The following is a 6,779-nucleotide window of genomic DNA, read 5'->3' on the forward strand; positions in this document are numbered from 1 at the left end:
ACTGCAAAACCAAGACAATCTCCTATCGGGATGAAATGGGAAATGAACAGGAAATTCAAGGTATTCTGAAGCCAGTTCAGATTCGACCAATTACTGCCTCACAACTGGCTAAATGCATCCGGAAAAAGTGTCAAGTATATGCAGTTCAAGTGGGTCATGCAAAATCTGAGGATAAAGATAATGCACTGGAAAACATACCGGTAGTACAAGAATTCACAGATGTGTTTCCTGAGGAAATACCAGGATTGCCCCCTAAAAGAGATTTGGATTTTACTATAGAACTGGTGCCTGGGGCAGCCCCAGTGTCTCGAGCACCATACCGGATGAGTGTGCCAGAATTAACTGAATTAAAGATGCAGCTGCAAGAGCTGTTGGACAAGAAATACATCCGTCCCAGTGTATCTCCCTGGGGAGCCCCAGTACTGTTTGTTAGGAAGAAGGATGGAACACTCCGTATGTGCATAGATGATCGCCAGCTGAATAAATTGACAGTGAAAAACAAATATCCACTACCCCGTATCGATGAACTGTTCGATCAGGTGAAAGGGGCGACGATATTTTCAAAGATCGATTTGAGATCTGGTTATCATCAAATCAGAATTAAGGAAGAGGATGTAGCCAAAACTGCTTTTCGAACCCGTTATGGACACTATGAGTTCATGGTACTACCTTTCGGGTTGACCAACGCACCTGCAACGTTTATGTGCCTGATGAATAGTGTTTTCCATCAGTGTTTGGATAAATTCGTTTTAGTTTTTATTGATGATATACTGATATACTCTCGGAATATTAAAGAACATGAAGAGCATCTCAGACTTGTGCTGTAGACTCTATGGGAACATCAATTATATGGGAAATTTAGCAAATGCGACTTTTATAAAAAGCAGATCCAGTATCTGGGGCACATCATCACCAAGGAAGGCATTGTTGTAGACCCTGAAAAGATTAAAACCATAATGGAATGGCCAACACCAAAAGACGTGGCTGATATCAGGTCTTTCATGGGGCTGGCTGGATATTATAGGCGGTTCGTGGAAAATTTTTCCAGGATTGCATACCCCATCACCTCCTTGCAAAAGAAAGGGAAAGTCTTCAAGTGGACAGCGGAGTGTCAGCAGAGCTTTGAGCGACTTAAACACTTGCTCACTACTGCACCTGGGCTGAGCATTGCAGACCCGGAAAAAGACTATGTAGTCTGCACGGATGCCAATAAAGAAGGTGTAGAGGGGTGCTGATGCCAGAGGGGAGGGTGATCGTGTATGAATCCAGAAAATTGAAGGAACATAAACAGAAGTATTCAGCCTATGATCTAGAACTCACTGCTGTTGTACATGCATTGAGAATGTGGCGCCATTATTTGGTGGGAAGAAAATTTTTATTGATGACAGATCATCACAGCTTAACTAGCTACTTAAGTCAACCAACTTTGAATGCTAGACAAGCTAGGTGGGTGGACCTTTTGGGCAGTTTTGATTTTGAAATTAAACAATTAAAAGGGAAAGAGAACCGGGTGGTAGATGCGTTAAGCCGAAAAGCGCATTGTCTTTATGAAATTGGTCTTAGTGAAGGACGGTCTACCCTTAGCAAAGAAATTGTAGAGGCAACTGAGGAAGATCAAATCTACCAGCAAAAGAAACAACTTGTGCAGAATTCAAACACCCATATCATGCAACAAGGTTATGAGTTGGACGCGGCAGGTCTTTTACGTTACAAGAAAAGATTATGTGTACCCGACCAGGGTGATATTAAGAGGAAAATTCTGGATGAGAATCATAAAAGTCCTTATGCGGGACACCCGGGATATCAAAAGTTAATCACTTTGCTTCGGAAGGAATATCATTGGTCAGGCATGAAAAGGGACGTAACGGAATATCTGACACGATGCATAGAATGTCAGCTAATTAAAGCTGAACATCAACACCCCGCGGGTTTGTTACAACCATTACCCATACCAGAATGGAAATGGGAAGTTATTACCATCGATTTTATTACAGGGTTACCGAAGTCTAAGAAGAGCAATGACTCTATTATGGTTGTAGTGGACAAACTCAGCAAGACAGCCCACTTCATACCGTTACAATCTACGTATCGTGCAGCCCAAATTGCAAATGTTTTTATGCAGAACATATTTAAGCTCCATGGGCTGCCAAAGACTATAATATCTGATCGCGATGTCAAATTTACATCAGCATTTTGGAGGACCCTGTTTGAAGGTCTGGGAACTCAGTTAAATTTTAGCACCGCATACCATCCGCAGACTGACGGACAGATTGAACGGGTGAATCAAGTGTTGGAGGACATGTTGAGATCGTATGTGATGCAACAACCCACTCGGTGGGAAGAGTATTTGCATCTAGTGGAATTTGCTTATAATAATGGATATCACGCATCTTTACAGATGAGCCCCTTTGAGGTACTTTACGGCAGGAAATGCCGCACGCCATCCAGTTGGAGTGGACCGGAAGACAGACTCGTGTTGGGTCCCGAAATGTTAAAAGAGATGGAGGCAATGGTTAAGAGAGTGCGAGTTAACTTAAAAGTGGATCAAGATAGACAGAAGAGTTTTGCAGATCGTAAAAGGACCTTTAAGGAATACCAAGTGGGGGAACATGCATATGTTAGAATTCGAGCGAGGAGAAGTGCTTTACAATGGAATGGGTGTGCCAAATTGGCACCCCGTTTCTGTGGGCCTTTTCAGATTTTAGCTCGAGTAGGGCCGGTAGCTTATCAGCTAGCCCTACCCAGCCATATACGGGTCCATAATGTCTTCCACGTGTCAGTTTTAAAAAGATATGTCTACGACCCTAAACACATAATTAGCTGGCAGGACATATAGGTATGTGAATGCTGTGAGAAGCTTAAATTGCAAGTATTTGCCAGGAAAACACTGACCAGGTTGTTGTGTGTTTCAGGTGGAACCGGAAGGAGAATTTCTAGTCGAGCCGGTGAGCATACTAGATCGGAGAAGGGTCGTGCTGCGGAAGCGAGTCATCACCCAGGTTAAAGTGCAGTGGCAGCACTTTGGGCCAGAAGAGGCCACCTGGGAGGATGAACAGAGCATGAAAGTAAATTACCCCGAACTGTTTATGGGTGAACAACATCGGGACGATGTTGAGCTTCAGGAGGGGGAGATGTAACGCCCCAGTTAATTGCTAGTGTTTAAATTAAAAACAGTAAATTTAACTATTGTTTATAGTTATGTTGGTAAAGCTGGATAATTACTATTGTGGTTACTGTTTCAATTAAATATAGTTATAATTGCTTGGTACCAAGGAGTATGGCTTGGTAATAAACCAACTGCTAATGATTATAGAGTTTCCCCTTCAGAGGGGTATTAGAACCAAAATGTGACATCTGTCAGAAAGGGTAGAAACCCTAACTACTTCAGATGGCAGTTGAGTCTCATAGAGGAAGGATACTTAATGGAAAAAGAAACAGGAAAAAAGGTTGCTACGTCTGGTAAGGACCAGATAGCAAGGCTTGTGAGAAGTGCCATTAGGCAGTAATCGCTATGTCTGGTAAGGATCAGATAGCGTATGCTGGGAAGTAGAGAGCTCCCTGAAACTGCTATGTCTCGTAAGGACCAGATAGCGTAACACTGGCGGTGCCAGAAGACTGTAGACAACAAGAATCTTGCAGGTTGCTTGGGGGTGGAAGGTCAAGAAGGACCCTCCTACGGTCGGGAGGTTTGACAAGCACATTACGAGGTTTGCCTCAGAACTGGTAAGTATGATCATAACTCGGTAATTTGTGTATGCTGTTGAATTATGTAAAAGTTATGACTGAGCAAGAAACTGCGAATGAATTAGAGAAGGTAATTTCTAATAAGCAAGTAAAAAGAACATGAGTTAGGTTGAAAACATATCTCTGTGAAAGAACGAAAAACCTCTGCTCGTTGGTTAGAAGAAAGAACAGTCAGACAAAAAAACGAACAAAACCCAGAACCTAGAGTTAATCACTGACTTTCTTTTGGAAAGAGAATTTTGGGTAGTTGTAAACGGAAAAGATACTATTTTCCGGAGAACAAATATCGTAGTATGTAAACCCAACAATGATATTACAGAACCCTGTATTATATACTCATGCAGCGAACTCATGTAAGCAAAGAAATTGATAACAGGGCGACGAAGTAAGTAAACCGTGAACCACTAGGGTAATTATTCCAAACAGTGACTCGTTAAATACAGAGAGTAGTAATATATTTGAAGCATGCATAATGGGTTCAGACCAGATTCAAGTCCTGACCCCGTGCCTACGCTCCTAACTCCCAGAGGAGCACCATTATGAAATGGTCAGCGGAAGCTGGAAGGGAACGGGATAGGAAGTCGACGGTTCATCGCTGAAACACAAATATATATATATATATATATATATATATAAACGGAGATATCAAACCATAAATTTAACCTTAAACACAGCATGCAAACTTGGAAATGATACTTTCACTTGAAATAGTGATTTACAAGAGTGCTGTAAAACAGACAAATTTAACGAAAATTCCATTGAATAGCTACAGTCTTGAAACAAAGGAAATATCGGTAATAACCCAGCAAGAACTCTGAAAATCATTACAAAAATAATACCCACTTTGAAATATATATGCACAATCGTTAATCAGCCAAAAGAAAATTACAATAGCTTTAAACCTCTTTAATATGAAGGTTCGCCGTAGGGTTTAACCCTCGGCTCAGTTCTAATTCAATCGTAACAGAAATGCATGTCGCGGCACAGCCGACTGGTCATTGTCGCCGTAGCGGTTTTGGGCGGTAAACAAACAATACCACGGGAAAACCCGAACGGGTTCCCGACTAACCATTTCAGGGTAAGAAATTCAGAATAACAATAACGGATACAGTAGCTCGAGTGTTGTCTCGGCAGCATGTCCGGTGCGGACGAAACCCTTTCAGAAACTCCCTTATTACAAGATTTAAGGCGTTGTTCCTCTTACCCGAAAGCGGAAAGGGGATGGAAGGGCAGTGTTTCACCACGCACTGGTCACAGCACCTGCTTCCTGTACCTGAAACGGAGGAAAACCAGAAAACCATGAGCGAAACGAGAATCCAATTCTTAGCAAGTAAAAGGAAAGGAAAAAGATAATATATCAAAGAAACATTGCTGTGAGCTAGGAGGCGCGGTTACCGTGGCCAAGGCTGGCTGGCGGACCTCCATCTCCACCATGAACAGTATGCAGGAACCAAGGCTGGCTGGTGGTCCTCCATTTCCACCATGAACAGTATGCAGGAACCAGCACTGTGCCAAGGCTAAACGCCTGAGAACGCTAGGGATCAGAACTCTGCGGAAATGAGCGGTAAGTTGCCAAATGCAAATGAGGGAAACTCTTAAGATTTTTATTTCACACCTGGCTACGATCGACCGTCGATTTGGGAGACTCCATCCCCACCGTCGGTAAAATGGCGCGGACTCCACTGTCACATGGCTCATACGTGCCTTGTACGAGGCGTATTGACCACCTACCGCGTTGGGAACGGGGTAGCAACCTGTAAAGCCTCAGTTAAAGCCAGCTGGCCGGCTCTCACATTGTACCGTGCCAGGTGGGCATCGTTTGCAGCATACGAATTGCTGTGTTAAGGAGCGGTGACCAGAAAGCGTTCGCCGGAGCCCAACATTTCAACGATATCATAAGTTTAGATATGCCGGAAAAATGTTGGCACAACTAACCACTGCTGTTAACCGGAATTCATAATGACAAATCGTATGACCGCAGGACGAGACTTAAATGAAACTTCAAATCATTTAATCAAACGAAATGGGTAAGTACATTCAGGCGAACCATTGGATCCTTCTCGAGATAGTGTGTAGGATAAACCCAATAATTAATCGAATTATTTATGTTTCAAAGGCATGGTTACACCAAATGTTAATTTCAATCTTGTTCACGTATTTACGATACCATGGATAAAAACTTAGGTATAACATTGCCATGTATGTTAAATATTGTGACTACGATTTTACTTGCCATTAAAAATATTCATGTGATGTTACTGCTATATGAGTAAATAAATTTTTTTTATGTTAGGGGAGTTACACAACTTGTACGTATCTAATCCATATCCACAAACCACATATAATGAAGTTGAAACGTATAATTTCATACCATTTATGACAATTTAACTATGACAGATGTAGGGTTTACTGGAATGTTCACTGGAAGTTACCTACTGACTGATTAACGATACAATTGAAAAAAACATTTAATCTTTTCCTTCGTAAAACACATGCTCGGCACTTATGCAAAAGCCGGCATGGACTAAATAAATTACGTATGCACTTCCTCATTGGGTTTGACTAAGCAGATACCATGATGGTTACTTCCAAAACATAAAGAAATAAATCGCAATTCCTTCGTAAAGCACAGAGTCTTCGATTAAGAAAACGAGTTAGAACGCTTAGATTTTCCCCTTGTAAAGCACATGCTTGGACTCTGCATTGTATGACTCGGAAGAACCATACGATTGGGTTGGGTAGCGCAGCGGAGGATAGGTAACGGAATTTTATTCACGCAAGACTAGAATTAGAATTAGACCACTTACAACCATCCATGTCTTTATCAAATCCAATCGCATTTAGATTACCCTCTATTTACAAATGAATGGCTTCAGATCGGTGATGGAATTTGACGGCCAATTTTCTATCACTATCAAAATTTAAATTTAAATTTTATAATTGTAAAAATCAAATATATATATTTTGAAATTCCAACCCTACTTCAGATATTTCACGCCATGCACTGATCTATACTATGTGTTGTAACATTTGAG

At 41.6% G+C, this 6,779-nt stretch overlaps 1 long non-coding RNA gene across 1 annotated transcript; it reads right to left on the reverse strand.

Moving 5' to 3' along the window:
* Positions 1 to 4,624: 4,624 nt before the first annotated feature.
* LOC149189450 (uncharacterized) lies at positions 4,625 to 5,390 on the reverse strand. Its single transcript, XR_016256370.1, has 2 exons — positions 5,140 to 5,390; positions 4,625 to 5,017 (listed from the first exon to the last, which is right to left on the reverse strand). It is a non-coding gene; the product is annotated as an uncharacterized LOC149189450 (long non-coding RNA).
* Positions 5,391 to 6,779: the final 1,389 nt, after the last annotated feature.

The sequence above is a fragment of the Pinus tabuliformis genome, chromosome 3_1 (genome assembly GCF_031772625.1).
Source record: "Pinus tabuliformis cultivar Carrire ecotype Pingquan chromosome 3_1, CPIR1, whole genome shotgun sequence".
Lineage (NCBI taxonomy): Eukaryota > Viridiplantae > Streptophyta > Pinopsida > Pinales > Pinaceae > Pinus > Pinus tabuliformis.